Here is a 26,165-nt window from a genome sequence, read left to right on the forward strand (position 1 = left end):
TGCATCGGTAGAAGGAGTTTCCAAATGAGAAGTTACATATATCAATATAATCATGTATTTGGGGAAAAAATTCCAATGCTTCCTACATATTTTGATTTTTTAAAAATCTGTGTTTTTACGTAAGTTGTGGAGATATTACTACAATATCATAAAGTAATAAAAGACTCAAATAAATATATCGATACATTTTATTTGTTGGTATTCTTTATTTGCATGTGGAGAAGTATCCTTCTTTGCAATCAGATTGGCCCTGTAGGGCCTCATTCATCAAAGCAGAAATGACAGGTCTATACAAAGGCTCCCTTAGAACTGGAATCTATGTGAAGGCAGTATGTTTCTCCCAGTAGAAAGAGCAATGGATTTGAAGTCAGGAGATCTGGATTCTCCCATTATATTTCTGACACAAATTTTCTGTGTAAGCTCGGGTAAGTCCCTTAGTCTCATAGTGTCCAGTTTTCTTTAGCCCCCTCAAAGGGTAACATATCAAATTGATATTCTGTATTATAAGGCAGTGCAGCAGAATGGGAGGGCCATTAGTCTTGGAGTTCAAGGGATTTGTGCAGCAGAAATTTAGAGACATCTCTACCCTAAATGTTCATATGGACTATCTGTGCCTGATCTGTGGCAGAGCTTTCCAAGCTCATATTGGTCTGATCTGCCACAGTCAGACACACTATACCTTGACCCCAACATAATGATGTCATTTTGATTCTCTTTGAGAGTGAAGGACAACAATCAACCAAGCAGCAGCGCTAAGAAGATGTGGGGTCAAATCCTAAGCCTGCTACTTCCTTCCTGGTAATTTTAGGCATCCTTTCTAGTTTTGGTTCCCTCAGCTGTAAAATGATAATGTTGGACTAGATGACCTCTAAAATCCCTTCTAAATCTGAGATTTCTCCCAGATCCCAGAATTTATAGATGGAAGAGATCTTAAGAGCCAAGTAGTAAAAAGGAATCCCCATTACAACATTAAACCACTCGGGCTTGAATTCCCAGTTCTGACATTTACTAGCTTTGTGCCCATGAGCAACTGTCATAACATTTGAGCCTCAGTTTCTCAATCTATAAAATAATATACTTGCACTACCTACCTTGCAGGGTTGTTGTGAGGAAAGCGCTTTACGCAGTGCCTGGCACATAGTAAACGCTTAGTGAATGCTTGTTAACTTGCCTTTGTAAACCTCAAAAGTGGTGTAACTTGGAGGAAATTGTTTCTTGGTGATAACTTCAAAGCATCAAAGTGGTCTTTGGGGGCTTTTGTCAATACATTTTAAAAAATGAGATCCATAGCCTCAGAAAAAAAATATATCCAGCTAAAATATTATATTTACCCATTTGTGTACGTGTTGATTCTCCCAATAGGATGTGAGCTCCTTGGGGACGGGGACTGTTTTTGTTCTTCATTCACATCAATTTCATTCAGCAAGAATTTGTTAGGTGCCTGTGATGGGCCGTTGAGGATAGAAAAACAAAACCAAAGAGTCCTTGCCTTCAAGATCATGTTCGAATGGGGGACATTTTGCCTTTCTCTCCTTAGCACTGTATCTGGCCCATAAGATTGCAGAGCTAAAGTTAGAAGGGGTCTCAGAAGTCATCTAGTGACAACCCCTCATTTTCCAGCTGAGGAAACTGAGGCCCAGGAAAGTTAAGTGCCATAGTGGGTGCTTAATAGATGATGAATTGAATTGGAAAGTACCGTCCTGACACTGCTTCTCCCCTGCATCTTCTGCAAGCACAATGATTCCCCATGGAAACTTTTTCTCAGAGTTGTAGAAGTTTAAAACTGAAAGGGACCTTGGAAATTACCTAGTCCAGTTCTCTTAATTTATATCACAGAAATCAAGATTGGGCCAGCCAGCTGGTACAGTGTATAGAGTGCCAGGCCTGGAGTTAGGAAGACTCATCTTCCTGAGTTCAAATCCAGCCTCAGACACTGACTAACTGTGTGACTCTGGGCAAGTCACTTAACCCTGTTTGCCTCAGTTTTCTCATCTGTAAAAAGGCAAACCACTTCATTATCTTTGCCAAGAACACCCCAAATGGGGTCATGAAGAGTAGACATGACTGAAGAATAACAGCAACAAAATCAAGATCCAGACCAAAGAGGGAAAGTAAATGGGCCAAGGTGATACAACAAATGAACAGAACCAGGACTTGAATTTGGGTCTTCCAAACCATGCTCATTCATTCATAAAACTTTGTTAAGCACCAAATCCAAAGCCCTGTGCATAAGATACAAAGAAGTCCAATACTTAGGCTTTCCCTCAAGGAATTTACAGTCTACCAGAGGAAATAAGTGGCAGCTAGGTGGCTTAGTGGATAGAGTACAAGGCCTGGAATCAGGAGGACCTGAGTTCAATTCTGGCCTCAGGCACTTACTATCTGTGTGACCCTGGCAAGTCACTTAACCCTGTTTGCCTCAGTTTCCTCATCTGTAAAATGAGTGGAAGAAGTCAAAAACAACTGAAACAACTCAACAACAAGAAGAGGAAATAAGATCTATGGACAGATAAATAGAATAGAAATGAGACAAAATGACTGAGACACTCATCAGCTGTATTACCCAGAGCAAGTCACTTAATCTCTCAAAGCCTCAGTTTCCTCATCTATAAAATGGGGAAAATAGTATCTATAATATCATTGATTGTGTGACCTTGGGCAAGTCACAACCTCTCAGTGCTCTAGATAGCTCCCTAAGAATCAAAGTTGCAGAGAAGATACCCACCTGGATCAGTGCAGGCAGTGTCCTCAACTAGGGGTTCCCTATGCCAATAAAATTATTGCCATAGACCCAGTTCTGACACTGATCCTAACGCATCTCACAAAGTGGTTGTGAGGAACTAATGAGACAATAAATAAAAAGTTCTGAAAGCATTATTTTGTCATTCAGTCGTTTCAGTCATATCTAGCTCTCTGTGACCCCATTTGGGGTTTTCTTAGCAGAGATGCTGGAGTGGTTTGCCATTTCCTTCTCTGGCTCATTTTACAGTTAAGGAAACCAAGGCAAACAGCATTAAGTGACTTGTCCAGGGTCACACAGCTAGTAAGTGTCTGAGGCCAGATTTGAACTCATGAAGATGAGTCTTCCTGATTCCAAGCCAGTGCTCTACCCTGTGTACTACCTAGCTGCCCAAAAGCTTTATACAAATGTGTCATCATCTTATTAGTACTATAATTTTTATCTTCTGTGTTCAGAAAAGATCTTGACCTCAGCAGCTTAAATATAGCCACACCTCTGCGGTTGCCCATCAGCATCTTTGCTCTCTAAGGCTCCAACCAAAAAATAGAACAAACTGCCCCGTCCCTTACTTTACTGCCCACTTTATCTTTGATGATAGATTATCTTTAATAGACGGAAATCTGCACTGAGCTCAAATCTAAACGGCAAATCAAACAGACTGGATGAAGTGCTGGCCAAGCTTTAACAAATGCGTTCTAATCACCCAACATCTTATGAACAGAGAACTAAAGATGAATCTAGGCCTCATTTTCTCTGCGCTTTTTTTTTTTTGCATTAAAAGAAGAAAAAACAACTACACCTGCCCTCCTGCCATCCAGTGCGGAACAGCTAGAAATACACGGGGGCCTCATTATAGAGCTCTCCTTGGGGTCCTTGTTGTTCATTATAAGGTGAGACTGCCTTTTAACGAGGGCCTTTTGGTACTTCAGTAACTAATCCCCCTTGGATAGAGGCCAAGCTGGTCCTGCCTTATGCTGAACTTAGTTTCCAGGGTGTTGACCAAAAGCTCGGCTCTCACACAAGACAGAAGGCCACTAGTTTACTTGACTCGAGAAAAGCCTCAACCAAAAAGAGCTAAAGAGAGACAACCAAAGGTGTCCACACGCCCTCCCACGACTACTTTCCTAGTCTACCCCATCCAAAGTCAGCACAGAGAATGTGTACGCTCTCAGCGTCACAGAGGCCTCTGGGAAATCCATCTTGGAGAGCAGCAGGAAGCCAAGAATCCCAACCTGGCCATCAGACTGATCAGAGGATAGACTATATTGAACATTCTTTGTAGTCTATCCTCACGCAAGAGCTATCACATTTCAGAGCACACAATGAGTGGATATTTTAAAAAGGCATTTCTAGGGGAAGGGGCGTCTGCTGAAGCAGGGACCTTAGTGAGCTGAGCAAAAACTGAAAATAGATTGTCAATTCTGCACATCTTTGTCTAGGTTCTTGGACCTCCGAGGAAAAAAGCAAAGAGGACCCAACTTCTTGCCAAGCCCTAGAGACTCTGTCTCCACAGGTTGGCTCAAGAGCGTTATCTTTTGGATATTCTGGCGATAATTTAGTAGTTTTATTAAACAATGTTGTTAGGTACTTAGGGAAGCCATGTTCACTCTGGTGCCAGGGCACAATTTAGCATAATACTGCTTCAGCAGGCTAAATAGTCCTCCAGTGGCCCAAGGAAGGGAATGTGGCTTTTTAGAGTACCCAGCTTATATAGCAAGAGAAGTGGATGCTTGGCTAATGAAGACACATATCTTTGTTACTGATGACCTTAGGAACCAAAACTGAAACTAATTGTGTTTGTGTTCAGGACAGATGGCACTGATCCTTAATCACTGTTAGAAAGGATGCTGCTACAGGAGCGACAGGTGGAGGAAAAGCTCCTCCGGAGTGGAGCTGTGGTACATTACCTATTGGTTTCTTATTAACTCAGTAGTCTTGCAAACCAGGGGTTAAATTCAGATGTTTTTAAGCTGTAAAAGGATTGCAAGTATTGAAGGCACCTTGAATTTGGGCACTCTGAGCAAAGCCTCCAGGTCTCCCTTCCTAGTGTTGTTTTTGTTTCTCCTTCGGGTCTTGAAGAGAACCATGACATCAGGGAGGTGATGCCGTAACGTGCAGGTAAGTTGGATTTAAGTGTAGTCCTTTGCTTAAATGGTCAGTTGCAAAGGACTTTCCTCATTGGTGGAGATTGATTGCTTAATGATCCATACCTGCTTGAGAGTGGAGTTGTCAACGACTGGGGAGAATAGAGATCCTGGTCTTCTCATTCCCAGCTTCAAAAGGGAAGATATGTGGTTCTAGACTCTTGAAGAGAGAGAGAAAGGGACTCCTAGGAGAAAGTAACAAGTTGAGGAGCTGGCTCTTTGATTGTGTCCCTATTCCCTGCTTCTTCTTCTTTGCCCTTTGTTTTTGAAGAGGACCAGTGATATCATGAGTGATATCTTGACATGCCTGTGAATCAGATTTAAGTGAGGCAGAGTTGCTCAAAGTCATCAGCCTCACTTTTTCTTCCTGAGTCACTGAAGTCCAGGGGCAGGACAAAAGTCAAGGTGTTTGGGGATGGCCAAAGATGCAGTGGATGACTTTGGAGTCTCTTTGATTTCTGACCAAGCTCTAAGCACTCCACAGCACCTGCTTCAGCTGCCTTCCTGGCAATCAGGATAAATTGTTCTCATTCACCCATTCTGCCAGGGGAAGTCTTCACATGCTTGGGCTAGACAATAACTCAGCACCTCTTAAACCATGGGTCGCAACCCCATATGGGGTCACATACCTGAATGTGGGGGTCAGGAAAAATTTGGCAACAGTGAAAGCTTTCTGAATGCGCAATGATCAAAATAACAGTATCAATTATTGTACCAAGATTTAATTCTTTACATAAAAATAAACAAGCACATCTATCTCATTAGTATGCAAATTTGCTGTCATCATTAATAAATGGTAAAATTATATGTATGCCAAAGAATTGTTTTAAAATAAATTTCTTTATGATTTATTATCAGCAAATGTTTAATTTGTATACCTACTTTATATACCTATAGACCCCAGGGTCATACAAAAATTTCTTAGGTGAAAAGGGGTCACGAGTGGCAAGTTTAAGAAGCCCTGCTCTACCTCACTGACTGGTTTGAGGCCTGTCAGTTACCCTCAACCTGAATTAGCCCATTTGCTGAGAACGTTTACCGGATGTGACCGCTGTGCATGCTACAACTTCTAGGAGCCACAGGTGACAGTTGGGTAGCAGGTGGACACCAAAGGTGGCTGAACAGCCCTGAAAAGGGCTCGGCGAGCCCTCACACCAGAGTACTTACTACTAAGCACTTAGAGTACTTACTATCTGATAGGTCCTCCCTGAATACCCCATGCCCCCCATTCTTTGCTTACTACACTAGAGATTTCAGGGAATTTCCCCTTGAATGAGATCTGAGACTTTCTTTCTTGGTTGAACTACGTTATCTCACTCCCAAAGGGATATCTCTTTTGCTCTGTGTATTTTCTGCATATATCCTCCTATGTATACTTTCACTGATTTCTGTTTGCTGTGAACTTGGATAAATGAGCTTATTTGTTATTCAATATATGTGTGTGTTAATTGTAGAAGTGGCATTTGATGAGAAGGGACTCAAGCTTTGGATTCACAAAGCTCGGGGTATTCCTTCCCCAATAAGGAATAATGATCAGAAGCACAGCTTAAACCTAAAAATTATTTCCCTTAGATTAACAATTTTTTAAGGGAGCAGAGAGATCTAAATCTAGCCTGGTCCTTCCTCATTCTAAAGAGAGCAGAGTAGCCCTATCCCCAACATCCTATTCCCCTCCTGACAAGAATCTTTGGAGAAAGGTAGGGGGAGGAGACTTAAGGGCCAGCTAGTCTCACCTCTTTGTCAATCACATCTATTCAGACTCCTGTGGACACACATAATTTACATGGGCAAACCCACGGTATAGAATACCAACACATCCTTTATACTAGTTACAGCTTTGATAGGAAGTAATTACATTGTGAGCAGAATAGTAATCATTTTAAATCAATCATTTTAATTCAATCAAGTATTTATTGAATACCTATGATGCTTATTCAGTAAAGAATAAAGAATTAAATGGAATAAATAAATTATAAATAAATATATGCTATCTAAAAATATAAAATAAATATATACATAAGTGTAAAGAAAGACTTGAAAGGAATAAATGGTTCCTGCCTTCAAGAAGGTGATTGTCAGGTGATTGTGGATGATCAAATGGCATGAAGTATCCACTTCAGTCTATCACTATATCCCCTTAGCAGAATGTAAGCTGAACGAGGGCAGGAATTACTTCATTTTTGCCTTTATCCCTCCAGTGCCTAGCACACTACTTAATCAAGGTTAATTGAGTAGAATTGAATCAAGAAGAATGTTTATGTCCTACAAGTTAGTACATATTTTCATATTCTCTTTATATTTTCTCTTTACATGTTTTATACACGAGTCATCTCTCCCACTACACTATAAGCCCCACATGTCCTTGGAAACATTTGTCAAAAACCTCAGGTGAATTTCTTAATCCTGGGTGAGCAGGACTAGGATCATAGATTGAGAGCTGGAAGGGACTCTCAGAGGTCCATCCATCTCATTTTACAGATAAAGAAACTGAGGCCTAGAGTAGTGAAGTGATTTGCCTAAGGGGCACACAAGTTTTAAGAAATGAGTCACGATTTGAACTTGGGACCTCAGACACCAAGTCTAGCACTCTATACAGAGAGGGACACATGCATTTAAAATGACCAGAAGCTGAGAGATCAGAAAGCCCAATTCTATCGAAGGCCTTAATTCTAACTGTGCTTCTAACCTTGGTCTGCTCCCAGGCAAAGAACTCTCTCTACAGACCTCTGCTCTGCACTGCTCTCTTGCCCAAATGTACGAATTAAGGATGAGCCAGTACAGCAGCACCTGGGCCTCACCAGAACTCTGAATTGATGTTGGTAGATAAGTTTTTTTAAAAGAATTGTTTTTCAAATATTTGGTTTCAAAACATTTATTTGTAACTCCAAGTCTACTGTCCATATGTGTTACATCTGTTCCCAATTGGGATCCAGAAGAGATTTATTATTCATTTGCTTAAAAATACATCTCAAGTCCCCTCCCCTCAAGGACTACAGTGACCAAACTATGATCTCCTAAAAAATGCTGTGCCCCCCCACCCCCACCCCAAATGGTCAGGGTAGTTATTTCCATTTACCAGGAACAAACCCATAGCCCGCTTAAATACTCTTTTAAGAAGGACTCAGCCTTCCAAAACCCTTAATGTTAATTACCCACCCCATGATGATTGAAAACATGACCAGTGAGGTTTAGCAGCTATGTAAAAGCCCTGTCTCTCTTCCTTAGCTGCTAAATCTCAAACATGTTTTCAAGGCCCAAATGTGCATGTCTTTCTTCTATGGATTCATGTGAGGCAGGTGGGTTCTTCCAAACTCTCTGGGATCCTCAGTTCCCCTAAGGTGGGATAAGAGGGAACAGGACTTCAGAAGGCCAGACTCTGAACCCTTTATTTTAACGTCAGATCTATCCTATCCTTCATTATGTAATACACCAATACCAACTCCTCCTTCCATAGGGTTTTCCTATTTGTGGCACTCTTTCTGAGACTGAAATATCTTTTTACTAGGTCTAGAGAATGATTCACAAAGTTTCTGGCCCTCCTGGTTTCTTACTCTAAAACCAAAGGGACCTTTTTTTTGGTACAAAGTAAGAATAAAAATGAACGACAATTCTCTGAGGCTAGGATTTGGTTCTGATTTTTGCATTTGTATCATAGGAGAGTCAGTGGGACATCGTAAAGATAGAACTAGCCTTGAAGACCCAAGTTCAACATCTGCCATTAACACATGCTGACTGTATGACTCTGGACAAGTCACTTAATCTCTCAGTAACCCAGGCAACTTTCTAAGACTTTACACTGAGGGGAAGGGTGTTAAAGGAAGTTCTTCATCAGGAGCTTCCTGTACCAATGACTGGACACCAAGCCAGTCTTTCCCTGTTCTGGTCAAATTCCCTCCCTCCACGCTCCACTTCTCCCAAATCCTTCAAGCCACAGGCACAATGATTGGCACATCATAAATGCTCAATATAATGAAAGCTCAAGACCCAGAGATGACTTTCTGGAGCCCTGGAACCCTAGGGTCCTTCATCAGAGGCCACCCAGTACTGAGAAGAGTGTGATTCTCCCAAGCTGTAAAGGAGAGCCAAGCCTCTGGACAAGAAATGAAAAATGGGATCAGTTCCATCCACCTACAAGAGGACTAAAAATCCAGGTCTCTTGTGCTCACAAGAGGTATCTTAGCATAGAGGAGACAGTGCTAGATGAAGAATAAGAGGAGATCTGGGTTCAAATCCTACTTGTAATTCTCACAAGCAGTTATCATAGGGAAATCACTAAACCTGTCTCAGCCTCAAGGGGGTAGACAAGGCAAGGGTCCTGAAGAATAAAACTTGGTGGTACCTAGCTCACAGGGTTAATGGGAATAAATTAAATGTTGGATGTAAGGCACTTTGTAAACCTTAAAGTGCTGTAGAGATGGCCTGTCAAGTATATCATCATAGATAGGCCTCACACTAAGCAAACCCTATATAAGGACAACTGCATTTACCATTGCACAATCCAGGTAACTCCAGGGGAAGGGGATGGGTAGGCAAGGTGAATATTCCCTTTACCAAAGGATTTGTGTTCTGTTATCACACAAACTCCTTGAGATCAAAAGCAGCATTCTTTTTTGTCTTTGTATATCTCTAATCCCCAGAGCATAGCAGATGTTCAACAAAGTTTTGTTGAATAAATGGATGAATGCAATTAATTTTAAAAACACAACTTCCCAAGGACTTGGATGTTATGTAAATTGAGGTATGCCTATACTCTAAATGGACAGGCTTGGAAGTAAGCTGGGAAATCCTGGGGGAGGCAGTTACCAGAGTGCTCATCCTTCACCCTCCAATCAACCTATGAACATAGGCTCCACCTACTTCCCTGTCCATCCAGCCCAGTGGCTGACCCACGTGAGAGTCGCAAAGCTCTTGAAAAGCCACAAAATTAATTCATTTGGGAGGCCCAAATGTTTTTTTTTCCCTGCTTTCTTAAAAAAAAAAAAACACTTTTAAATACTTGGAAGGTCAAAAGCAATGATTGGTATGAAAGTCATGTTGTTTAGACATTAAATTAGAACCTGTCCTTTCAAAGAGAAGACACAACTCCAATTTAGGAATATGTATTCGAAGCCTAGTTTGACTGGCAGACAATTAATGCTCCCTCTTTCCATTTCTCCCTCTCTCCCTCTTTCTCTCCTTTGTATCTCTCTCCCCATCTCTCTCTCCCTGTCTCACTGTCTCTCCCCTTCTCCCACCCTCTTCCTCTAGCCCTGCATGTTAATAGTAAAAATTTGTTTCTGATTTGGAATTCCTGACGTGTGTGTGTGTGTGTGTGTGTGTGTGTGTGTGTGTGTGTGTGTTAAATGATGGCAAACTTACAGATTAGCATTACTTACCTCTCAGCAATGTGTGGTCAATTTTCATTTTGCTATTCAAATTGTTTCCATTTAACGCCCTGAAGCAGCTCTCTGAATTTTAGGCATAGAAAAATGGCCCAAATTGGCCAGCTTGATTATTCAATCCGATCTTCCTCGGTTCTGTGTGGCAATGCACTTTGAATGGGGCAGCCCATGTGCCCCGCACATGACTGCACTCTGGCTTTCTAAAGGGGGTGAGTGGGGATCTGTGCGTGTGTGCCAGCTCACATATCTAAACGTTTTCATCAGGGGAACCCCTTTGTGCTAGTCATCTGGTTGTCAAACAAGGCCTGGCTCTGATCCGCATTCTGGCATCAGATGAAAAATGTGCACTTTAAACATTTCATACAGAAACTGATGGTGCTGGGCAAGTCCTCACTACATTTCCCAAGGTTTTAAAACAATAAATGTCAACCCAAGAGCAAACCAAGACAGATTTAAGATGAAACGGGATGGATTTTTTCTCTTTTCCTTTCCTCCTTTTCTTCCTTTACTTCCTCCTCCTCCGCCATATCTCTGGGCTTAAAAAAAAATTATAAATTCCTTACTTGTAACTACCTTCCAATACCTTAAAACAATGAACAAATAAAGGAAATGTCATAATCAACAGGCGTAGTTGTCAACTGACTTTTTCTTTTTTAAGAAGAGATTTTTTAAATGGGCTTTTTTTTTTTTTCAGACAGCGTCATGACTTGGCATCCTGTACAGACATTAGTATTTTTCCAAGCAAAGCTAAACTTGTGTGTAGAAGACTAATGAATTCAGCTAAAAAGGCCTTTCATCTCCAAATAACTAAAATACTTTGTTTATTCAGTTTATTTTATCCATGCCTTTTTTTTTCTCCTGCCTCTCATTTACATCCACATCTTGTTGAAGAAGCTTATTACTTGGGGTTGAAGGCAAGGATAGGTTTAAATTTTTTATTTGTATTCCCCCAAACCTGCACATAGTAAGGGCTTAGCAAATGCTTATTGGCCTCACAACCAGGAAATTGGCAAAGATAATAAGAGAGGAGGATAGTCAAATGCTGGTAGGATTGTGGAAGGACAGATTCACTAATACATCATTGGTGAAGCTTTGACTTGGTACAACCATTCTGGAAAGTATTTTAAATAAGACCTAAATAGACATACAATTTAACCCAGAAATTCCACTGCTAGGCATATACCCCAAGGAGATCGACAAAAAGAAAGACTCCATATATACCAAAATATTTATAGCAGCACTTTTTATGGTATTAAAGAATTGAAAACAAGGTAGAAGCCCATCTATTGGGGAATGGCCAAAGTGAGGTATATGAATGCAATCAAAACAACAAACATAATGAATATTAGAGAAGCGAAGAAAGACTAACATGAGTTGATACAAAACGAAGTAAGAAGAACCAGAAAAACAATCTATGTAATGACCACAGCAATGTAAATGGAAACAGCAACCACAAAACAATCTAAACTAAATGTTGCTAAATTGTAAAAAATAAGGCCAGAATCAAAGAAGAGGTATGAGAAGACATATAGCCCCTTCTGCCTTAGTAGAGATTAGGGTCCGTAAGTGTGGAAAATTGCACATAACATGAGATTTCTTCACTGTTATTTTCCTAATTTGTCAGGTGACCTTTTTGGTCCCTTCTAACTCCAACATTCTTTAATCTATACATTTAATAATAAGTACTCACATTTTTATAACACTTCAAGAGTCACCAAGTCACTTTCCTCACATTATGATATAGGTAATATAATAATAATAATAATAATTATTATTATTAGAGACAGCTAGGTGGCTCAGTGGATATAGAGCTGGACAGGTCAGGAAGACGAGTTCAAATCCAGCTTCAGACACTTATTAGTTGTGCAATCCTGGGCAAGCCACTTAACCTCTGTCTGCCTCAATTTCCACAACTGTAAAATGGGGATAATAACAGCACCTTGCAGGGTTGTTATGAAGATCAAATGATTTAATATTTGTAAAAAGTGCTTAGTACAGTGCCTGGTCCATAGTAGGTGTTACATAAAGGCTTATTCCCTTCCCCTTTCCCCCTTTCCATTTCACAGATGAAACTGGGATTTTTAGAGGTGACTTCAGAAGTGAAATTTGCTCACAGATGCATAGCTATGAAATGCCAGAGCAGAGAACTCAAGTGTTCTTATTCTAAGACCTGCGTGCTTTGCACTCTGACATCCTGCCGCTTCAACTCCATTCCATTCCATTCAACAATCATTTATTATGAATCTTTATAGCTGGGTGTAATGATAGTCACTGCCACCTGGAAGGCTGAGGCTGGAGGATCACTTGAATTCAGGAGTTTTGAGCTGCAGTAGGACTAAAGCCAGTGAACTGGATGTGTGCATTCAGTCTGGCACCAATTTGGTGAGTCCCTGAAAGTGGGGGATAGAGTTGGGGGAGGGGGCAGTGAGGAGTATCTAAGGCTATCTAAGGAGAGGCAAACCTTCCCAGTTCAGAAACCAAAGAGGTCAAAGCTTCCATGCTGTTTGGGAGTAGTATTAGGTCTATGAATGACTCTTGCACTTCCAGCCTGGGTGAGATGGGGAGATTCAGTATCAGGAAGGAAAGAAAGAAAGAGAGAGAGAGAAAGAAACAGAGGAACAAAGAAAGGAGAGAGAGACAGACAGAGAGAGAGGAAGGAAGGAAGGAAGGAAGGAAGGAGAGAAGAAAGGAAGGAAGGGAAAGGAAAAGAAAAGAAAAACAAACCTACCATGTTCAAGGCATTCCAGTGAGCTGTGCTTTTTTTTTTCAATTAAGTAGCAACAAACACTACATGCAGGGCTCCTAAAATTTGTCTAAAGAAACCAACTTAGGTTACCTACAAGTATCCCCTTTGAAGGGGAAGGGAATAAAAAGGAACGGAATAAATAATTTTAAGCACCTATAGTGTGCTAGGTGCTTTACAAATATCTCATTTGATCCTTATAACAACCCTGCAAGGCAGATGTTGTTATTATCTCCATTTTACAGTTGAGGAAATTGAGGCAGACAGAGATTAAGTTAATTGCCCAAGATCACACAGCTAGTAACTGTCTGAGACAGGATTTGAACACAAGTCTTCTTGTCACCACACCCAGAACTCTCTCCATTGTGCTACCTAGCTGCGTCTTTGACTTGGCAAAAATCCAGAACTGTGAACCCTAAGATTCTTTCTCCTTAACCTTAGTGATATCTTGCATTTGAATAAACTTCGAGATTTTGTAGACACTAATCAATTCAGCAAACAATTATAAAGCACCTACTATATACAAGATAACTCTCTAACATTTAATTAAAGTTTCAGAGAAGTTGCTGAATCTGCTTCGGTGGAGGAACTTCCTCAAGGAGAACTTCCTACACATATGGAATAAGAAGTCTGGTTATTAAACCAAACCAAAAAACCATACAAGATTCTGTCCTAGGTCCTGGGGATACAGAGATAAAATGAAAGCCAGTGTCTACCCTCAAAGTACTTGCATTCTCCTGAGAGAAAAAATACTTGATCAGATAAGTAAACACAAGGTAATTTGAGGAAGAAAAGAACACTAGGAACCAGAGAGGTCAAGAAAGGCTTCTGGCACCAGCTGGTCTTTGAACTGAATCTTAAAGGAAACTCAGGATTCTGACTGCAAATGAGGAGGTGGGAAGTATAGGGCCAGATTTGGAAACTAGCAAGAAGACTTCTGTTTGAGACACGGAGTACATGGCACTCTATGTGAAATGTTGGAAAGCATGTCTTGTGAAGGGCTTTGCATGCCAAATTGAGGAATTTGTAGTTTATCCTAAGGGCAATAGGGAACTACTCAAGTTTCCTGAGGTACATAATGCCATGGTCTTTAGAAAGACTATCTTGGAAGTTCTGTAGAGAAGAGCAATGAGACTAAAAGTAGGAAGAGCAATCATGAGACTATTGCAATGTCAAGGCCCAGTGATATCATGAGGGGGACCTCTTGACTTGCGCTTGAATTGGAATTAAGTGAGGCAGAACTACCAAAGTCATCAGCCTCACTCTCTTCTCTGGAGTCATCAGAGTCCAGGGACAAGACAAGAATTAGGATGATTGGCGACAGCCCAGCCCAACTTGCACTAGGGTGTAGCCGAGTGGGTAGAAGGAGACAGATGCAACAGATTTTATGGAGTGATCATCTCAAGACTTGGTAACTGCGTAGCTGTGGGTGCTGAGGAAGAGAGGAAAGTAAAGATTGTCTCTGGAGTTCTCGCCTAGGTGACTGGGATGATGGTGGTGCCCTCAATGTAAATACCTCTTTTGAACTTCAGAATCCAGTTGTGGCATGCCTGGCAAGTATGCTATCTCCAGTTGACAAATAGGGAAAATGAAACACTGCAAAGTGAAGTCACTTCTCCAAGGCCTATACTTAGCCAAGATGGGGTGCATTCTTGTGCTTTTCAGGATCCTTTGAAGATTTAGAAAGCGTGGAATTCATAATTTTTATAGAAAAATCCTGTAATACACAAATATGTGGGCAGATTCCATATTTTTATTCCTCCCCCCCATTAAAACTCCATAGTCTCTAATATTTTGTTGTTTCAATACAATCAAATACCTTGTACCAGTAGAATAAAAACTCCTTGAAGGTAGGGACTGTTTCATTTCTGATCTTGTGTCCTTAATGCTAATGGTGCCCAGCACAAGTCACAGAATTTGAGTGTTGGAAGAGACCTGAGTCATCATCTAATAGAACCTATACCTGAGAGGAACTCTTTTTGTAACATCCCTAACAAGTCAATGTTCAGGCTCTGCTTGAAGACCTCCAAGGAGAGGAGGCCCACTACTTCCAGAGGAAGATCATTCCACTCGTGAACACTTCCATTAGAAAGTTTTCCTGGGGCAGCTAGCTGGCACAGTGGATAAAGCACCAGCCCTGAAGTCAGGAGGACCTGAGTTCAAATCCAACCTCAGACCAAATACTTGACACTTACTAGCTGTGTGACCCTGAGCAAGTCACTTAACCCCAATTGCCTAAAAAAAAGAAAAAAATAAGTTTTTCCTGACATCTTTGTAACTTCTACATGTTACTCCTGATTCTGCTCTCTGTGGTCAAACAAATAAAAGATCTCAACATAGCAGCCCTTCAAATATCTGAAGCCACTTGTCATATCCCTTCTGTGTCTTCTCCAGACTAAACATGCCCAATTCCTTCAACCAGTCATCTACCTTTACTACAGACAAAAATAAACAGCCCTTCCCTCAGAGAGCTTATATTCTCCATCAACAAGGCATTAATACATAATGGAGAATCTAAGGTAGTTGCTTTAAAAATGTTTGTTGAATTGCTGTTGTTTCACCCTAGAACATTAAATAAAGTAAGCAGTATTTTTTTAAATGAAAAAAGTATCTTATATTACCTAGTACCTAAACAATTCATTTGACCCTGTGCTTCAGTTTTCCCATCTGGTAAATGATCCCTGTACCCAGTCCACCTCACAGAATTACAGTAATAAGATACATGGGGGTAATGATGGGACAAGGTTAGACTAGGACCAATTCATAGGAAACAATTTTCCTAGCACAGGCACAACAGGTAAAAATCATTTTTTACCAAATATTCCATTAAGAACATATATATTCAAGTCCTACAATGAGCTAACTTGGTTAGTTAATGTCAGATATTAATACTACAAGAATATATGTCAGCACTTTGCCACTAGGAATATATGGTACTGTAAAAATTAAATTAAATTAAATTAAAAAGACAAAAAAGGCAAGAAAAGAATAGAAGAAAAAAAAGAAAAAAGGATTAGGATTTAAGATCTAAGGGAAGAGGGACCATTCTTTTTCAGATCAGGAATCTTTAGGACCCAGAAAGAAAAAGCCCATATCCAATACACAGAGGTAATGGTAGAGCTGGGACTATAACCAACTAGCTCCCTTGTTCATCACCCAGCAGTCCATCCTGCATCCCTGGAAGAGAGGCTCTTGCATTTTCTCAGTTGTTCTTGTAGTTTGTAGTTTCTTTTCCAGAAATATGCTATGTCAAGAGCCTGTTATTTCATGAGTATGGGAACTTTCTTCTGTCTTCCATCAAAGCAGATCACAACCTGTCTATAACTTACAGTCTCTGAAAACAGTCTGAGGCTCAGGGAGTTTAAATGACTCACCCAGGGTCATGTAGCTAATATGTGTCAATGGTGACATTTGAACTCAGGTCTTCCTGACTCTAATGAAGTGTGATGCCACGCTACCTTTCACAAGTACATTAGAAAATGAAAATACTGAGTGCACCGGCATGCAATATATAATTACATGTCACATACAATGTCCCATAAGAGGTAATAAGTAAATATAATTTTACATAGATCAATCAAACATTTATTAAGTCTTCAAGCAGAGGTTAGAGGACCACTTATTTAACAGAAGATTTGTGTTGAAGGTAAAGGTTGGACTAAATGCCCTCCAAAGTCGCTTCCAGCTCTGAGATACTATACCTCTCACTCCTCTCCCCTCTCCCAAGAGAAATTCATTCCTTTCTCCTCTAACATATCTGACTTGTGTTTGCATTCCGGTATCTCTGCTCCTCTTATCTGTGCCAACAGCACTATCTCCCTTCAAGCCACTGAGCCTGAGAAACCTCAGGACAGAGGATTCTGCTGACTCACAGTAGAGCCTACTGGCAGGCAATTCCCTGTTAAGCCCCTGCTGACAGAACAGACAGACCCAGGCTGCACTGACCGCTGGCAACCCACTCCCAGGGAAATGGTCTGGCAACTGCTCTGGCCCACTTACAGGCCTCTTGGTTGACAGAGGTGAAAAGCCAAACCAGCTCTCTACAAAACCGAAGCCAACCATTTGTCTTTTATGTCCTCTTCACTTGCCTTTGGTACCCAGGTTTGTTTTGTAGACTTGAAGCTGGGTGACTGGGTTTTGAATCCCAACTCCAACACTTACGAACTGCAACTATAGATAAATCTCTTCTTAGAGCCTCAGTTTGCCTCATTTGTTTAAAATGGCTATAACTAATTCTTGCAATGCAGACCTCATGAAGTTGTTAGAAGAGAAATGCTTTTGTCAATCTTAAGCTTGTATTTTGGGTCCACGATCTTATCAGGGCTGGTATTCCACTGATGCAGAAGACAAACCCTTCTAGACTTTCCCATTCATGCCTTTCCATAAAAAACAATTGAGGACCTAGAGGGCCAATGAAGTTTGGATTCAGTCAAAGGGCTGCACTTGAGGACATAGAGGGCCACACGTAGCCTCTAGGCCACAGGTTCCCCACCCCTGCCACGTTCTAATAGTTAGAACCACTGCTGGGCCCAAAGAGATTCCTGACTCTTCACTTTCCTTCACCTGACATATCCAACCAATTGTCAGATCGTGTTGATTTTATCCCCACAATATATCATGCATTGATACCCATCTCTCCACTCACATAGATACCACCCTAATTCTAACAACTTCATTGCCTCTCTTCTGAATTATTGCAATACACTCTTCATTGGTCTTCCTTCCTCAAATCTCTCACTTCTCCATCATTCAGACAACCATCAAAGTAATATTTCTAAAGCCATGTTACTCTCCTGCTCAGTTATTCAAATGGCTCCCTATTACTCTAGAATTAAATAGAAAATCCTCCGTTTGACTTATTAAAGCCCTTTACAACTTGGTCATGAGAGACACAAATTCTCTTTCCAGCCTTATTATGCATTACTCTATTTCACACACTCTTCAATCCAGTCAAACTGGCCTTACCCTTGTTCCTCACTCACCACATTCTATCTCTCATCTCCATGCTTTTGCCCAAGGTCCCCCATGCCTGGGATGCACTTCCTTCTCATTTTCACCTTCTAGAATCTCCAGTTTCATTCACAACTCAGTTCAAACACCACCATGTACATAAGCCTACCTCCCTCCCCCAGTTGCTGATGCTCCTCATTACCATATGTTTTCTTAGTATATATGCTATAGTTACTTATATGTGTATGTATTGTCTCCCTTGATAGAATATAAATTCCTTAAAGGCAGGGGCTGTTTAATTTTTGTCTTAGTATCCCCAGTATCTAACATAGTACCTGGTACATAGCAGGTGCTTAGTAGATGCTTGTGGTTTGATTGGTACCTCATAGATACTTAATAAATGTTATTTGAGTTTTATGGGCAGCTTGGTGGCACAGTGGATAGAGTGCCAGGGCTGGAGTCAGAAAGATTCATCTTTCTGAGACCTCAGACACTTATATGCTATATGACCCTGGGCAAGTCACTTAACACTTTTTACCTCAGTTTCCCCATTTGTAAAATGAGTTGGAGAAGGAAATAGCAAATCATTCCAGTATCTTTTCCAAGAAAACCCCAAGTGAAGTCACAAAGAGTCAGACATGACTGAACAACTACAAATCTGAGTTTTTGAGGTGTTATGGTCTTCAAAGGATGGGAGCAGAGGATTCATTTCTGCTTAACCCAACCCTGACCATTGACCAACTGCTTCTAAGGGAAGGGAAACCCAAGAGCCCCAGCAGTTGCACTCCCTGGAAGTCCATAGCTCTGATTTCTGGCTGCCATCATTGAGGGGAGTAATCCTCATGGGAGGTGAGAATTGACAACTTCTCCTGCAGGTGCTGCAACAGTTCCTACCTCCTCCACAGCTACTAAGGACTCATAAAATTCTTGGACCAAAGTCTTTGGTAAATGTCTGAATACGAGAAATGTATGTGGTTTTGTTGATGGAAATAATACAAAGGAAGTTACACTATCTGCTTTGTGGCTATACTTTATAGCCCACAGGTCCTTTCCAATAGACCTGAAACCTTCTATATGTGTTGTCTCCTCATATTAGAAAGTGAGCACCTTGAGAGCAGGAACTGTTTCCATTTTCTCTTTGTAGCCCAGTTCTTGGCATATATTAAGTACTTAATAAGTATTTTCCATTCATTCATTCATTCATTCATCCTCCATCCATCCATCCATCCATTCATCCAAGCACCCTGAAAAGCTTCCTGGAGGAGGAGAAAATAAATGGAGGCTGCTGAATGGACACAGTGGCAGTTTGGTGGAAGAGCTGGAGTCCTTACAGACAGGAGAAGGCTGAGAACTAGGGAGAGATGCAGCTAAGAACAGGTCAGCACAGAGTTCTACAGCATGTGAGCCAACAAATTCATCTTGACAACTCTGACCCAAGGCAGTGAGGTGACTCTCCTCAGCAGAACCTCAACATGGAAGAAGCCCAAGGTAGGAAAGAATTACAGTATAAAAAGAAAAATTCTGCGGAGTGGAAGAGATCAAGAATTTAATAATAACCCCAGGGAGCTCTAACTAAACAAGAGAACACTGTGGCTAAAATTCAAGCTAGAGAGGACAAAGGGACTGAATGGAAACTAGTCACCATATTTTTATGGAATACGTGATATGGTCAGGGTATCGATTGCTTTGTGTACTGTAGAGACACAAGAAAGCTAACCAAAGGCAATGAAGCTTTATAAATACTTGAAAGAAAACAGAGCAAACATTGTGAGGGTTTTTTGTGTGCTACTTTTATTTTATTTTGTTAAACTCCATGATATACATATATATATATATATATATAATATATACATATATAAATATATATACACACATGTACATACATACATACCCCAAAATACATTCCACTTTGTATAATACCAAAAGAAAAAACCCTAGAAACTTAGGGAATGGCTCAACAAACTGTGGTATATTAATGTCATGGATTACAAGGTGTCCCAAATTTCTTAGCTTTAGTAAGCTTAAAATGATGCTAAGACTTTTGGGACACTGTGGATTATTGTAGACAGAGAGAAGGTCTGCCTGAGTCCAAGCACTGCTTTCAGTATATCCTGGCTGTATGACCATGGGCAAGATACAAAATGTTAGGGCCCCAGACAACTCTCCAAATCTATAAGTAACAGAATTGTATATCTGCATTGTATTCCTTACTGGGAGTTCCTCATGCTGATGAAGTCATAGGTCCAAGAATATAAGGATTCAGAGAAAAATGGGGAACTTATATGAACTGATGCAGGATGAAGTAAGGAAAACTAACCAGGAAGACAAAATACATAATGATTACAGTAATGTAGATAAAAACATCAGCAATAAAAGGCAGCCAATCTCTGATTGACTGCAATGACCAACTGAAAACAGATGACGAAATGCACTTTCTTCCTCTTGCTAGAAAGGTCGTGGACTGTGGGAGTAGAATATTGCGTGCACTCTAAGGTATGAGTATTTCATTGATAAGTTTTGATTAACTGTTTTTCTTTGTTACAAAGGGAGGATTTAGGGAGGATGTTTGAAAATGGCTGTGGTGTAAAAAGAAAGAACTAAACTTTTCAAAATGAAATAAAGTGTATTTAATATGGGATGGGGTCTCTCATTTAATCAAAATGTAGATAGTTCAAATTTAGAAAGAGTGTTGAAGACAACCTATGTTTAGCTTGATTTTTGGTTTATTGGCATTTGTTGTAGTTGTTGCATTGAGAGAAAGAATAAATACTTCTTTCAAAAGAAAAAACATTTTCTTTGTGCCTCTATGAATGACTACTGAATGACTATGAAGAAAGTTACACAATCATTTTGATAGGATTTATTACAAATTTACATTATCTTATCTCAATTGGGCCCTCACTGAGGCATGGCAATCCTTTCATTTCTTATTGATTTACTCTCAGTCACAATCCCAGCAATGTATTTTGCAAACCTTTTCCCTCTTCAAGCCACTTAGACAACTCCCTCTAGCCTCCCTTACTTTATTGACCAAATAAAGACCATCCTTAGCTTTTTCCTCTCCCTTAATCTGTGCCTCAAACATTCTCTAAAGAAACTTTCATTTTCTCCTTATTCACTCCCATCTGATTTAGAGATGGCTCTTCTGGCCAAAGCTAACATCTCCCCTTATGCCCTTGGCTACCTTCTTCTGTATCCTCTAAGACTTTACCTCTTCAATCATTCTCTCATTTCAAATCCTCTTTATTTACTAGGTCCTTCCCTGCTGTTTACAAACTCTGCCCCATCCTTAAAAAGCCTTTCATTGACCTTTGGATCCCCTCAAGCTATTGAGCCCTGGATCTCCTTCCCTTCTCAGTCCAGTTCCTGTAAGAAGCTGTCTATACTTGTTACCCACCTCCAACTTACTTCTCACCCCCTTGCCATCTGGCTTCCAATCCTACCACTCAAATGAAACTGCTATCTTTAAGATTACCAATTATTTCTTAGTTGCGAAACCTGAGGACTTTTTCCCAGTCTTCTTCCTTCTTGACCTTTCTGCAGCTTCTGGCACTGTTGATCAGCCCTCCTAATGAATACTGTAATCCACAGTCAAACCAAACCAGCCTTCTTGCTGTTCCTCAAACACGACCCTCCATCTCCTGCTCCATGTCTTTGCACAGGTTGCCTTCCATGCCTGGAAAGCATTTCCTCCTCATCTGTGCTCCAAAAATCTCTAGTTTCCTTCAAAGCTCTGCTAAGTCACCACCTTCTACATGAAGTCTTTACAGATCCACCTGATTGCTAGTGACTTCCTTGCCACCTTTACCTGTTATTTTGTGTGTATACACACATACATATATTTATGTGTACATATAGATATGCATATATACATATATACATGCATACATTGTATACATATACATACGCACATATGTGTGTATGTATGAATGTGTATATATACTCTTTGAGGGACAATTTCATTTTTTTCTTTGGATCTCCAGCCTCTAGTACCTGGTACCTGGCACTTAATAAGCACTGAGTAAACACTTGTTGATTGAATGATTAATAACCTCTCCTGATTTGACATTCACAACACTCTTTCTCTCCTGGCTCTCCTCTGACTTATCTGATGCATCCTTCTGAGTCTCTTTTGCTGGGTTCACCATCCATGTCCTGATCTCCTAAGCATGAGTGTCTCCCAAGGTTCTGTCTTCAGCAATCTTCTCCTATTTCCTCTTGATGATCTTATCAGCTCTCATTGGTTCAACGATAATTTTTTATGCAGATTACTTTCAGATCTATATATCTAGCACAAATCTCGCCTGAAGTCTAGCCCCACATCACCAACTGCCTGCTGAACATCTTGACTCAAATGTCCTAGATGTCTCATTGGTATCTCAAATTAAATATATCAAAAATGGAACTCATTATCCTCTAAAACCACCTTTCCTCCAGACTTCCCTGTTGCTATTGTGGGCATAACCACCCTTCCAGACATCCACGTATGCAGCTTCAGAGGCCTTCCTAATTCTTCACCCACTTTCAGTGTCTGCAACAATCAGATGCCAACTCTTGTCAATTCTATACCCTAGGATCTCTCTCTTTGGTTATCTTCTTTTACTGGCTGGTGCTCTAGTTCAGGTTCTCATCACCTCTCTCCTGTACAACTCCAATAGCTTCCTGATTGGTCTAATTGTTTCCAGTCTCCATTGTAGCCCAAAGTAAAGCTGCCAAAGTAAAGCATAAGTCTGACTGTATCTCCTCCTTCATTGGCTCCTTACGACCTTCAGGATAAAAGATAAACATTGACTTTCAAATCTCTTCCCAGTCTGGCTCCAACCTACCTTTTAAGACTCCATGTCCTCTACATTCTGGCCAAATTTGTTCACTTACTGTTTTCTGAGCTCAGTATTCTTTTTCCTATCTTTATGCCTTTGCATAGGCTGTCCACTGACTCCACAGAATCCTTCAAGGCTCAGCTCAAATGCTACCACCTGCATGAGACCTTTCCTAGTTCCCATCAGTATTAGTGTTCTTTCTTACTTGAAATTGTATTTCATTTACTCATCTGTATAGATGTTGTGTCATGTCTTAAATACAATGTTAGCTTCTCATGGAGTGATATTCTTTTTCATTTTGTCTTTGTAGCCTCAACATTGGCACAGTGACTTATATACAGTTATTGCTTAATGCCCTTTGATCAGAATTAATGTGTACTAGGAGCTTTGAGCCTTCTCTCTATTAATCTGGCAGTAAATCAGCCAATACGCATTTTTAATTGCCTACTATGTACCACATGGGACTTAGGATCTAGAACTGGTAGGAACCTTAGAGATCATCTAATGCATCCCCAACTCCCCAGCCAACACTCCTCATCTCCTTATTTTCTATATGAAACAGTTGAGACTCTGAGGCCTGCCTTCACATAAGTTGAAGGAGCTACCTCCGGAAGGGAGGTAAGCAGAGACTGGACAACCAGCTAGCAAATAGTTTCTAGTGGGAATTCTTTTAGGCTATTGTCTAGACTAGATGGTTGCTGGGGTCCCTATCAACTCTCAATTCTGTGGGTCTGTTTCTGTGATCCTTTGATCTTGTGATGTGAAGAGCCAGGATTTGGAAGCAGTTTTCCTAATCCTAAGTCCCATGTTCTCTCCACTATACACTGACTTGTCACAGTATAGATATCTGTCAATCAATGAAAATATTAAGATCCTTCTAAATAATAGGCACTATGCTAAGCACTAGGAATACAAAGATAAAAGAATAGTCCCTGCCCTCAAGGAGCTTACAATCTAACAAGAGAAACAACTTGAAAATATGTGTGTATACATACATATGTATATGTTTATATGTGTATACACATATACACACATATATAATTATTTGCAAGTAATCTTTCTTGTTAGAATGTAAGTTCCTTGAGGGCAGTGACTATACACACATACACCTACATACATCACATATAACCACATGTATATACACAATACATGTATATACACAAGATGGGGCAGCTATGTGGTACAATGGATGAATTCAGGAAGACTTATCTTCCTGAGTTCAGACCTGGCTTCAGACACTTACTAGCTGTGTGACCTTGGGCAAGTCACTTGATCCTGTTTGCCTCAGTTTCTTGATCTGTAAAATAATCTGGAGAAGAAAATGGCAAACCATTCCAGTGTCTTTGCCAAGGAAACCTCTAATGGGGTCACACAAAGAGTCAGACACAACTGAAAATGACTATACAACAATAAATACCCAAGGTGTGTACATATATGCATGAATACTTGTATAAGTGTATATGAATTATACATATATCTATATTTATAACCATCTACCTACCTTTATGTATATGAGGTGTCCCAAAAATCTTGTGCAGTTTTGAGCTTTAAAACTTAAAACACTCTGTGTGTGTGTGTGTGTTTCTGTCTCTCTGTCTGTCTCTGTCTGTCTCTCTCTTTCTCCAGATACATACAAAGTGGACACAAGAAGTGTGGAAATTGCTGGTATTGAAAAATGTTCCCTTGTCAGAGTTAAAGATGGGATTGATTAGGAGAGCCTTGATCAGACTGAGTAATTCCCCAATCCATTTGATGAAATTACAGGATATAAGCTATTGTTATCTCCTAACTAAACTAAAGAATCTTCTAGTGAAACTGATCTGAGCGTAAGGAGGCAGCTATGAGGGAAGGAAGGAGTGGGTATTGATCAGGGGCCATTCTTCCATGAAAAGAAAAGATAATTGGTGTCTCTTACAGCATCAATCCATGTGTTCTGTGTGGCTGCCTACTTTATTTATCTCTAGTACTAGCTCTGCCAACAAGACAGGGTTCCTATATTTAAGGAGTTTGTGTTATATTTGGAGAGCTGAGCCATAGCCCAAAAAAGGGTAACCAAAAATGCAAGGTATACAGTTAGGATGGTATTCACTATAAGTGCTACTGTATGTCAGAAGAAGAGGCTGCTGGGGGATACAAGTCAGGGTTGGAAAGTCATCATGGGTAGGTGAGACTTGAAAGAACAAGAATGTCCCCTTCATGGGGGCCCCAAGGAAGGGTGAAAATCATCACCACCTCTTAAGAAGCTATAGGGATTTTCAGACTTGCTGAATGAAGACAACTTGCCAACATTAGCATCTTTTTCTTGGTAAAGATACATGTTTTGTATTTGTGTATGAAGGCTCTGTGATGGACATGCCTTTTGTAAATCTCAAAAATGGAAACATACACACATTTTCTATTTTGGGTCTGAATTGTGGGCATCAACCCAGGAGCTTCTAACATGTTCTAATTGTTTCATCGACCTAATAGGAGAGCAATTATCAGAGCCAAGATACAAATTTAACTCCAGACACTTATTTGAGAACTCACAGATTTGAGACTTATGGCACCATTTTAGAGAAACATGAGATTTTCTAGATGAAGGGGAAGCTCCTGTTTTCCTCAAGTCCCAAAGGCTTTAACAACTGCTAAAGGCATGAATAACTCTATCTGGAATTCATATGAGATGGCTAAAGTCCATCAATAGTCAACAAATCAGTAAATTGTCCTGTTGACCCATCTGTTGTCAACCTGATGATTTTTTATTTAGCCAATCTCATTAGCAGCTCTTAATACATTACAGTGACATTTAAAAATAATAATTCACATTTCTATTGCATTTTCAAGTTTACAAAGTGCTTTCTTCACAGCAGACCATGAATTAGGTAGCGCAACTTGACAAGCAGGCCTGGGAACGAAAGATTAAGCACATTTTGTCACTTTACTATTATTATACATGTATGGGCACCTACTCCCAATGGGGCAAATTCTCATGGTGGGTGTTGACTTAAGCAGTTCAAACAGGTTGAATCATGCAATCTCAGGATTAAAAGTCACTTCTCATATCGTGTAGTGAAGTCCATCTATGGACAGGAATCCTCTGCACAACAAATGGAGTTGACCCAGCAAATGGTCATCTCAGCCTTCACAACGGTAAAGAATTCACTACCCACCAAAGGCAGACCATTTCACTTTTGGACAACTCTTGCAAGTAATTAACCATTTTGTATGTATTGTATATGTATGCATGTGTACAGATATAAACATTATATGTAAACATATATGTAATTTGTACACATTATATATAGTAGACATATTCAACACATACAATAAATACATTGCCTCTCCCACTTAACCACATTAGCCACACACAGCCTCAGCATAGGCACAAATGTCATTGTCTTCCCC

Source organism: Vombatus ursinus, unplaced genomic scaffold (genome assembly GCF_900497805.2).
Source record: "Vombatus ursinus unplaced genomic scaffold, bare-nosed wombat genome assembly UNPS02014863.1, whole genome shotgun sequence".
Lineage (NCBI taxonomy): Eukaryota > Metazoa > Chordata > Mammalia > Diprotodontia > Vombatidae > Vombatus > Vombatus ursinus.